The 11,722-nt window shown below is 45.8% G+C and overlaps 1 protein-coding gene across 1 annotated transcript in view; it reads right to left on the bottom strand.

Annotated features, from left to right (window-relative positions):
• RPH3A (rabphilin 3A) overlaps positions 1-6,664 on the bottom strand; it is a 261,251-nt gene extending 254,587 nt beyond the window's left edge. Inside the window, exon 1 of the mRNA XM_059408465.1 lies at positions 6,566-6,664. The gene's annotated coding sequence lies outside the window, so the exon portion shown is untranslated. The remainder of the gene's footprint in view (positions 1-6,565) is intronic.
• Positions 6,665-11,722: the final 5,058 nt, after the last annotated feature.

The following is an 11,722-nucleotide window of genomic DNA, read 5'->3' as shown; positions in this document are numbered from 1 at the left end:
CTCTCTCTCTCTCTCTGCCTGCCTCTCCATCTACTTGTGATTTCTCTCTGTCAAATAAATAAATAAAATCTTTAAAAAAAAAAAAAACTCTTCCTAAGCCTTGTATAGTTGAAGTTTTTCCCCCAAATATTTCATCTGTGGATCTGCTCATTTCCACAAAAGCAGATACTCTTAACTTTGTCAAGACTCTGCAAAACATTTCCTCTTGCTAATGTTCCCCAAGGTAAGAAAACTTGCAGGAAATAACCAAAGAACAATTTTTGCACTTCTGATTTAATTACCACTGTTCTCCTCTATTAGGGGAGCTCACCAAGAACTTGGATTTGAATGTTCCTCCTCAAAACCACTGTGTAATGCAGTGGCCACAAAATTAAGAAAAATTAATTTTAAAAGTCAGCAGAACTCCTATGGGAGCACATGCCTCTATAATCTACCTCTCCAATCCATTAGTGCTTTGACAGTGAGGGAATTTGATATTTTAGTCACATCTTACAACCTGTGAACCAATTTGCACAAATCTGCTAATACAAAGTCTGTCTTGACTAAACTATATCCAAGCGCAAAGCAGCTAACTTCCCCCACTGCCGTCATACACAAAAATACAAAAATGATGTTAGCTAAGTCCTTGGTTACAAATGGTCTCGTTGAGGGACTAGACTATTTCCATAAAATCGCAGAATGTTAAAGAAGGAGGGGGAGCCTGGGTGGCCACAGGTGGTTATACATCCAACTCCTGGTTCCAGCTCAGGTCATGATCTTAAGGTCCTGGGACTGAGCCCTGTGTCGGCTCTGCACTGAGGGCAGAGTCTGCCTGAGTCTCTCTCTCCCTCTCCCTCTGCCCCTAATCCCTCCTCTAAAATAATTTTTTTTTTTAATCTTAAAGACGGGCTCAGAAGATGGGAGAGATGTGGGAGGGTGGGCAAGGGAGGCTGAAAGAGACCGAGAGATCAAGAGAAACAATTTACTGTTACATCCAGAGAGAAATGGAGAGATGATCAGAGAAAAATAAAGACAAGAGATTGAGACACGGACAGTAAAGAGACACAGAGAGAGGCAAAGAAATAAAATAATAATAATAATAATAATAATAATGGAAGACAGACAGAAGCAGAGACAGACAGGAAGACAGACTGCAGACAGAGATAGAATGAAGCCAAAGAGGAAGAGAGACAGAGGGAGAGGCAGAAGGAAGAAGGGGAAAAGAGAGAGAGATGCTAGTTTTCCTGCATTGTATTATCAACATTGTTGTAACAAACTATAAACAACCTGTCTCCTGGGCTCAGGGTGTCCACCATGATCAGGGACAAGGTCAAAATAAAGTGGGTTGTTAGAATCCCAGGCAAGACAGAAAGACAATGACCAGCACAACCCTCTGGCTGAAGGCTGGACTCCCAGGATTCTGAGCCTTGGGCATGTCAGCAGAGTCTTACGGTGTATTCTAGGCATGCCTGCACCCAAAGCATCCATTCTCTGCCTCCTGCCCAGACAGTCCTAATAGGGAGCAAAAGAGAGATTCCACACAGCTCTAAAGCACTTCACGTAATCAGGGCTAATGGCTGCAGACCAGGAAAGTCACCAAGCTCATGGTGACTTTCAAACCCCGTGTGTTCTCTCTCGGCTGTGATCTGAAGACATCAGACATGGTCACTAATTCAAACCCAAGCTTTGTTTGTCCCCCAGACTCTGCTAGCCTTCACAACCTCAGGATTCGGCCAAGATGTGCCCCAGCAGCTGATATTTATATAGGAAATATTTATAAGGGAAAAAATGATACAGTGATAATATCAGTGAGCATTTTTTGACCACTTATTGTTTGACAGGCACTGAGCAAAACTTTATAAGAATTATGTCATTTCATGCTCACTGCCAAACCCTCTACATTTGAGAAACAGAATTTTTTCAGATAAGAAAACTGAGACTCAGAAGTTAGGTGTCTTATCTAACAGCAAACAGCTAATGAGTTGGGGAGAGAAGATTTGAACCCGTGATCCAGATCTTAACCACAATGCCTCTCTTCTAAGTCTCCACTATGAAGGTTCATTTAGAGATTTTTAGTTCCAAGTGGCCAGGGAAATGGCTTCTGATATCCACAATACTCCCTCCCCTCCACTGGGTTTTGCATATGCTGTTCCCTCTATCTGAAATGCTTGTCCTTTCCTCCCTTGCCTCTCACCCAGGGCTTTTTTTTTTTTTTTTAAAGATTTTATTTATTCATTTGTTAGACAGAGAGAGAATGCACACAAACAGGGGGAACATCAGGCAGAGGGAGAAGCAGGTTCCCAGCTGATCAAGGAGCCCAATGCAGGATATGATCCCAGGACTCCAGGATCATGACCTGAGCTGAAGGCAGATGCCCAGCCAAGGCATCCCTCTCCCAGGGCTAGGTCTCCTCACTTTTTAGATCTCAGTTCAATCAACTTCCTTCAGGGAAGCATTTGCTGATTTCCTTGACCATATCAAATTCCCCCTTATGCTCTTATGGCGCAATGTTCCTTTCCTGGGTTTGCTTACGACAGGTGCCATTTTACATATATTTGTGTGATTCTATGAGGAATCACAGATCAGACCCTCTGCTAGTGAGGAAGTCTGTAAAGGAGGGACTGAATCTAGTTTTGCTCATCCCTCTATCAATAGCAGCACGGGGCCCTATCCCATAGTAGGTGTTTTCTGTATGTGTTTAATTAATCGACTGATTGAGTGAATGAGAGAGTTAATGAAATAACTAAAACTACAAAAGCAAGAATAGAAATATGAAGACGGGGAAACGCCCTAAGAATCAGCTAAGCGAGTTGAAAACAGTTGTCTCTAGGGATAGACTAGGAGAGGAACAGGAAACTAGTAATTTGTTATAAATGTTATAATCTGTCTTTTTAACTGTGTACTTGCATTATTCTGATAGACTAGATTTTTAACTGAGATCATAAAAACTAAAAGCAACTACTTTACCAAATTTTTCATAAAGAAATGAAATGCTCTGCTGGGTATACTTTCCTGGGAGTTTTCCAAATGGAAAGAAATTGGAGGGATGCGAGAAATGTCAGTGAGGAGGCATCCTGGAGAGCAATCCATGAAGTTCAAATATCTGGGTGCCCATGGCTACTGCTTTTTTTTTTTTTTTAAGATTTTATTTATTTATTTGACAGATAGAGATCACAAGTAGGCAGAGAGGCAGGCAGAGAGAGAGAGAGGAGGAGGAAGCAGGCTCACTGCCAAGCAGAGAGCCCGATGCGGGGATCGATCCCAGGAACCTGGGATCATGACCCCAGGCGAAGGCAGAGGCTTTAACCCACTGAGCCACCCAGGCGCCCCCATGGCTACTTTTGAGAAAAGCAACTCCTGAGATACTTCGTTCTTGAAAGTTATGGGGGCTGGAGCCCATGCCTTGGGTACATCCAGCCCTGGAGCCACTGGCCACACCTGATTGAACGCAGAATCAGCGCTCATGCTAAAGGCAACCCAGTCACAACATGAGAGGGAGACCATGAACGAAACTCTACCCAATAGAAGTGCTACACATTTGATGATGGCAGATCCAGCCAATCAGATCCTCTCTTGGAAAGTATACCCAGCAGAGCAGTGTTAGCTGGGACCAACAGGCACACAGTGGAACTGATGAAGGCTGTACAAAATTGTATACAAAATAAATTTCCCAGGCTCTACTGCTTTGATCAGATTATCAAAGGAAGTTGTGATTAGCAAAGGTTAAGAACTAGTAGATAAGCCAGGTAAATATTTTTTATATTCTTAAACACTGAAAGATTTCATGTAAACATTTAGATTTCCAAGTTCTGTTTCAAAAAATTACAGTAACACTGAGACTATAATTTCTCATGGTAATGATCGCCCAGAGCTAGGTCATAACTGCTCCCTGTAGATGGGGCACGTGTTCTCCAGCTCATCTTATTCCCACCATGCCTAGCCCATTTCACTTGCTGACATGTCATGCCTGGATCCTGTAAACAGTTGAGTTTGCAACTCTCAGCTGCCAACAAGCTGTTAATTCAGACTAAGATGTGAGTGGTTGATATGTTCGCCTTTTCTCTCTCTCTCTCTCTCTTTTTAATAGGAGCGTAACCCATTAAGATCTCTCATGATGGAATTCAGAAGAGAAATAATTTTGAGTCCCTCTCAGGTCATGTTTATGCTCCCTACTGTCTCTCCCTTTCAGGTTGGACCAGAACAGAAATCCAGTTCCAGGCATTGTATCCCTATTCTAATCTTCTGTAGACCTTCCTAGATTTCTGTGTTCTATTTTTGTTTTGGTTTGGCTTGATTTGTTTGGGTGTTGATTTGGGGTTGTTTTGTTTTGTTTGGGGGTTTGGGGGGTTGTTTCTGGTTTGGGGAGTTTTGGTGGTTTAAGGAGCTTTTTTGTTAGGTTTTGTTTTTGCCTTTTTAAGACTCTTATTAGTTACTGGAAATACAGTTTTGCCTCTCAATAGAATCTTGGTCCCTAACAATTTGGGGACATAGCAGCTGCCTTTGATTGACACCTAATACTGAAATCTTCTGTTTTCCTTCCTGACTCAGGTAACAATCATAGGTGGCACTGTGGCTGGGATCATGCTGACAAAAACCCTGTTACCTTTGCATAATAAAATGCTGCATGGTTTGAAATTGTTTCATGCTGGGCCCATTCTCCTAGCTGCTTGGCACCTGCAAAGGGACAAAATGACTTTGAATTGAGGGGTGGCAGTGAGAGAAACAAAGGCATCCAAAGTCAGTCTATGATGTTCTTTATACTACAAGCTTGAGAACAGTGACTTCCACTGTAACTCAGAGGGGTAGAGAGATTTCTTGCCTGAGGCTGGTGTCTCAGAGACTGAATCTCTACTTTAGTCAATTACATTTGATTCAGTACTTCCTGAACATCATTATGTGAAATGCAATACATCTGCTGTGTGGGGACACAAAGAGGAGGAAGATAGAGTCACAGCTCTCAATGAACTTGAAGTCCAGTAGAGGAGATCAGACAAAATCAGTAATGAATAATCTGAATTCAATGAATATGGTTTCCAACTAAGAGACATCTGGTCCTTCCATGCCAACAATTAATTTCCCACTTTTTGTTTTTGTTTTTGTTTTTCAGTTTTGGGGTTTTTTGTTTGTTTGTTTGTTTTGTTTTTGCAAACCACATGCTCCCAATCTTAACAATTTTGGTCCAGGTGAGCCATCCCGTGTTGCCCCTACTGCCTTTTCTGAGACAGAGAGAGACCAAGTTCCAAGTACATTATCTAAGCCCCTGGATGCAGCCATACTTGAAATCCTCCTTTAGTCTTTTACAAGCCTTGAAACTACAAAATTGTGTATTTATTTAGACTAACCTGGTTTAAGTGATCTCTTTTCACTGAAAGAGTCCTGACTAATAAAAATATGCGCAAATGCTCTTACTTGTATTGACTCATTTCACCTTCAAAACAATCCTATAAGATTTATAAAAGAGAAGAGCTCAGGTAAGGCCCTGAAGAGGGTAAGACTAGTGTGAACACCATCAGGTTTACTGTGTAAAATAACCTATCCTTCCTAAAGAAGATTCTTCCCTCCACCTAGTTACCCTGGAGGCAGGAAGACAAATCAGGAAAGTGGATAATAAAACTTGTTCAGGCAAAAAGGTCTAGAGCACTGTTTCTCAAACCTTAACATGTATTTGGATCAGCTGGGGATCTCATTAAAATCCAGAATTTAATTCAGTTAGGTCTAGGGTGGGGCCTGAGATTCAGCATTTCTGCTCCCAAGTGGTGCTGATTCTGCTGGTCCAGGACCACACTTTGAATAGCTCAGGCTTAGACCAGGGCAGTGAGTAGCCAGAAGTGGCAAGTGAATATGTTTTATTTGATTCACACAGCATTTTAAAAATAAAAATTTTGTATTATACTTGTTTCCCGATTTTCATGTATGTTCAAAACTTTTCATTATAAAAAGTGTTTTTAAGTTAATGGCCAAAATCCAAAGGTGATTTTTACATAAGTGTCTCACTTTCTGGCTTCCCAAGAATTTGACCGATCTGGCCACACTGGGCGCACAGTCCTGCCTAGCAACGACGAGTGTCCCTGGTGGGTCTCTAGTTGGCCCCATGGTCCATCCGTTCATCACAGCACAGTGGTGAGGCAGCCCCTGGGACCGCAGGTTAGGCGCACACCCAACACCCTGTGGCTCCCCCCCAGCGTGGTGTTAACCCCCTGCCAGCCTGGGGAAGAGGGACATTGCTGCAGTCAGTGACGGGCCGCTGCGCCCCGAGGGACCGCTAGCACCCGGCGACCACCTGTTTTCCGCGCGCAGACGCAGCCATTCGCACACCCTTGCAGGGACCCGCCCCCCCAAACCCCGGGGATCCGCGGGTCGCGTGCCTTCTCCTGGCCGTCCAATTCCGTCGTCGCCCTACCCCCAGTTTAGCGCATCCCCAGGCTCCAGCAACTCCATTCTCGCAGACGACGTCCTGCGTTCCCCTCCGCGCCCCAGATGGCCCCCTTGGACCCCCTTACCCAAGGCAGGCTGCGGCGTGGGTAGGCGAGACCCGCGGCGGCCCGCCCCCTGCCCCTCCCCGCAGCCCCTGCGGTGCCCACCTTACCTGTCCGCAAGCGGTGGTGGTGGGCCTGCCCTCCCTCCTCCTCTGCCTCCAGCGCTGGCGCCTTTGCGACCGCCGCCACCACCGCGGCAAAGCCACCTGCGCGTGACCCTCGATCACCAAGTCCTCCCCACACACATACACACACATGCGCGCGCGCGCGCTCTGCCCTTAGAGGTGGGAGCTGTGGCCTGGGACGAAGTCATAAAGAGCCAAGCCTGCGGGTGAGGAACGCCACCGCCCCTCTCCCTCTCTGCCTGGAAAAGTTAGTTGTCTCAGCAGTTGGGTTTCTCGGTGGGCAGGACCCATTAGCACCCTCCTCCCTCCCCATTCAGTCAATCACTCATGTTGCTGATCCCCAGATACACAGGGGTCCTCCGGCCCGCCCCCTGGAGGATGCGAGCTTGCTGTCCCTCTACCGGGAACCCTTCTCCCTGTCCTAAGGGGCCTCAAAGGAAAATCAAAGGGCGGGGTCCTGGGCCCGCAGAGGCAATCTTCCTCTCTAAGTCTCCAAAGGAACTGTGGGCTCCTACCTGCAGTATTTAATCCCGGATGACTTAAATGTTGCTGAAAATGGACTTTCCCCTGCTTTATTTAACCCCTTTGTGACCCAAATGAAAAAGCATTGTTTTGGGGGTATCACATGAACAGTTTTAGGTGAAGGGCCTAGAACAGCAGGCACTGGGTAGGGTTAGCTGATATTACCTTGGCTTGCATTCGGCACGGTGCCCTGCACCAAAGCTGAAACGGAAAAAAAGTCTCTCCAGCATGGAAACCATCTCATTCCCTTCCTCTTTAAGGCAAGTGATGTAAACCTGAGGATGGTGGCCAAGTGTGTCCTGCAGAATTCGTTCTGTTTGGTTGAGTTGCTGTTTTTGGAAAATGTGAATTGATTGTCAACGCTCAAAAACCTGAGAGATCACATCAACAAAGGGATATTCCATAACTTCGAAAGAACAGAAAGTTGGGGCCGGACCAAGCCCACTTTCCCGGAGGCTGGAGGTGACAAGCAGTGGACTCTTCAAAGAGGTGTTTGCTCTGGTTAGTCCCAGTTTCCACGAGACTCACTTGCTCCTTTACAAGATCTTCCCAGTCCCTGTAAGACCTTTTGAGTTTCACCTATGGTCTAATGCTGAGTTTTGTCCAGTTTCCCCCAAAAGTAGCTTTCATTATCCCCATCTTACAGAAAAGGAAACTGAGGCTCAGAAAGATCTAGTAAGGGGCACTTGAGTGGCTCAGTTGGTTAAGCATCTGCCGTCCACTCAGGTCATGGTCCTGGCGTCCTGGAATGGACACCCCCCCCAATGAGGCTCCCTGCTCAGCGGGAGGTCTGCTCCCTCTGCCCCCCACTCGAGCTCGCTCTCTACCTTAACAAAATAAATAAAATCTTTAAAAAAAAAAGAAAGAAAAGATCTAGTAAATTGTCCAAGGTCACATAGCTAATACACAGCAAAAAGTGAAGTTGGGACCCAGGCTTCATGCCCTGAGGGTCTGAGCACAGCAAGGGAAGCATAAAGGGGAAAGGTGGTTTACACCAAGTCATCTTTTTGAAAGGAGCGTTTTTATTAATAGCACACTTTGAATGCCAATTTGTTGGGATTGTTAAACAAGAATTTAGATTTTCAGCTTCATCCACTTTGGCAGTGTCCTCTCCCACACTCACTCCGTCTCCTTATTTTTCCTCATTTATGCACTCTGAAAAATTCTAAAGGTCTAACTGAAATCGAAAACGTTTCTTATTTCATCCGTCTCAAGTTACTGGCAACCGTAGGTGTTCTTTCCTTTCCATTTCTTCTTTTTAGCTCCTTTATTTATATTTTACTCTTTGTAGTTTGTCAATTCCCTCTTACCAGCTGCTTGCAAAATCAAAATGTCTTTACTGTTAAGTTTCCAGTTAGGGTTGTTTTTTGGCCCAATAAACATACATCTGAGAGGGGGGAGAAAAATGTGTGCACACAGACACCTATAAGTACAGCCCCTAAAAGGTTCTTGGTATCTCTCCAGGTCTCAGTGTCCCAAAATGTTTTCACAGATCTTAAACCCAAACGCCAGAATCACTCACAGCATAACCATACCCTTTACATTTAGAACAGTTGGTTGCAACCATTAACCAGAAATATGATCCTATGTTACTGTCAATTTATAAATGTTGACAACTCATTCAAAAGAATTTAAACACAGTGAAGACAACCCCCCGCTCCCACCACCACAACCAAAAAAAAAAAAAAAAAAAAAAAATCCAGGTCAGGTATAACAAGTTCATGACTTCTGTTCCCAACTTTCAGGATGACTGCTGTGTCTACCCCTTCAAAGTCAGTGGGGGAAGCTCTCTGCCTTGATGTTTTTCCCTCTCTTCCTTGGTCCCTGAGGCCCCTGGACCCCCTGGTCCTCTCCACCTTGATGGCGTGGGTTGTCAATCATTCTGTGCCATACAGCTACTCTGCAGGGTGGGCAGAAGAAGGGGAAGGTACAGAGACTACAAATTGGAAGAGAAGAAGGGAAAGTAAGAGCTCGTTACCACAGTCTAACTTCAGCCTCAGTCATCTCTCAGGTGCTACTCAAAGTGTGGTCCCTAGGCAGGCAGCTTAGGTGGCAACAGGGAACTTGTTAGAAATACAGATTCTTCAATCCCACTCCAGACCTACCCATCAGTCTCTCTGGGGCAGGGGTCTAAGGGAATCTACGGGTTAGTCCTCTGGCAGACTCTCATGAGTCCTAATGTTTGGGGTTAACCTCCACCTGCATGCTTTTATGCTAAAATAATCTTTCTGCACCTTAAGTTACTTCAGCAAAGCCACTATCCCCCACCCTGTTATCCTGGCCAGACCCCCAGAGAGAAAGAGAGGCTAGGAACCTCTCTCATCACACTGAGAATTCTGAATAACTTCACTCCTTGCCTTTGGAGTATCATCTTATAATTCATTAATAAGCGAATAACCCAATAAAATGTGGGCAAAATATCTAAACAGGTCACAAAAGGAGGTATATAAATGGCCAATAAGCACCTGAAAAGGTGTGCGACACCATTAGTCATCAGGGGAATGCAAATTAAGACTTCAGTGAGATACCACTATAGGCCACCTCCCAGAATGGCTAAGACTAGTAAGACTGACAACATTGAGTGTGAGGATGTGGAGCCACTGGAACTTTCACATGTTGCTGGTAGGAATACAAAAACAATACAACTTTGGAAAAGAATCTGGCAATTTCTTATAAAGCTAGATAGACACTCATCACATAATCCAGCAACTCTACTCCTAGGCATTCACCCAAGAGAAAGGAAAACAGGTGCCTGCACAGAGACTTACCCAAAACAGGTTTATGCATCAAAGCCCCAAACTACAAGTGTCCATCGATGTGTGCAGAGAGAAACAAACTGTGGCATATCCACAGAATAGAATACTATTTAGCAACAGAAAGGGAATGAAGTACTGACACGCGCAGTAAAAGGGGTGAAGAGGAAAACCTTGTGCCCAGCAAGAGAAGCCAAACGGGAAATGTTACACATTGTATCATCCCATTCATAGGAATCGCTGGGGATATAGAGTAATACAAAGCAGGTCAGTCAATAGCTGTGGGGGGTTGGAGGGATGGTGATTAGTGGCAAAAGGATACGTGGAAAAATAAGAATATGGAAATGTAAGAAATATAAGAATACGGAAATATTCTCTATCTTTACTGGAGTGATGGTTTACATAGGTAAAACTCATCAAAACTCATCCAACTGTCCACCGAAAATGGGTGCACTGTTGCACATAAATCGTACTGCCATTGAGATGATTGTTCTTAGCACACCTGCCCATAAATGACACTTCAATAAACTTGATTATTTTGAAGTGCCTGTCCTGGCCCAGCTGCACCCAGGAAGGAATTGCTGACGCCAAAAGGGACAGAGGCATCTCTGCCCTCCGTTCCTGCTGCTGCCTGGAGGTAGGTCAGCAGTGCAGAGGTTTTTCCCACATTAAATAACTTCAGAAGTCCAGTCATTGGGAAGCGAGTGTCTCCAGCGCAATGCAATTCCTGAGCACGCCTCACTCTGCCCCCTGCACCAGGAGACAACCCTGGGCTGGAGAATGGCTTAGCGATGGATCCCAGGGGCCATTCTCAGCGTTGTCCAGACACTCTCACCAGCACCTGCAGCTCCCCCTGTGCTCTAGCCTCCAACACTGCTTTCCAAATTGGAGTCTGGGTCCTGAGGCTTTTGGAAAAGAGAAGAGAGCCACTGACATTTCCAGCAAGCTGGGTTCCCTGGTTCCTGAGGCTTTTGGAAAAGAGAAGAGAGCCACTGACATTTCCAGCAAGCTGGGTCCCTGTCCGCCAGGGAAAGCAGAGCTGCCGTGATCCCCCTCCACCTCTAGGCGGCGCGACCCGTGGAGAATGACTACCGTGTGAATGGCGACCGGGGACCTGGGCAGCACAGCGGCCCCACGCAGTGGGGGAAACTATGCCTCCGCTGCCTCAGTAGGTCTCTGGCAACCACCCATCTCCTGTCTCTCCAGATTTGCCTGTTCTGGATGTTTCATATAAATGGGATTATACAATATGTGGTCTTTTGTAACTGGCAATTCTTCCACTGAGCCTCGTGTTTTCACGGTAGCACCGATGGGCATTCCATCGCCGGGATGCATATCAGCTTTTCTTGACCCACTCGTTAGCTGATGAACAATGGGTGTTAACAGTTCCTTGGACAGCCCTTACTCATCTCAGTCCTCAGAAGGGAGCAGGCCTGTGAGTTCCTCCAAGGACAAGTCCACGCCTTCTGAACTCTCCACAGATCCCTGGGGCTCTAAGGCTTCAACAACAAACATTACTGCTCAGGGTCCTGAGGTCTGGAGGTCTGACAGGAGGCAGGCATGGCCGAGTCCCTGAGGAGGGCTCTCTTGCTGGTCCTGTCTTCACATGGCTTGCCTTGGAGTGCGCACACCGAGCGAGCTCTTGTCTTTTACAAGGACACAAGGGCCCCACACTCCTAACCTAATCTCACTTAATCATGTCCCCAAAACTCCACCTCCAAACCATCACATTAGCGTTAGGATTTATCAGACGCATTTTAGGACACAACATCCAATCCACAGACAGCACTTGCTTCTGACCCACGCTGCCACCCCGCCCGTGCCTCCTGCCAGTTCCTGGTGGGGATGTAAAATGGTAAATAACCCC

The sequence above is a fragment of the Mustela nigripes genome, chromosome 8 (assembly GCF_022355385.1).
Source record: "Mustela nigripes isolate SB6536 chromosome 8, MUSNIG.SB6536, whole genome shotgun sequence".
In the NCBI taxonomy this organism is placed as follows: Eukaryota; Metazoa; Chordata; class Mammalia; order Carnivora; family Mustelidae; genus Mustela; species Mustela nigripes.
This window is presented reverse-complemented; position numbering and strand designations above follow the sequence as displayed.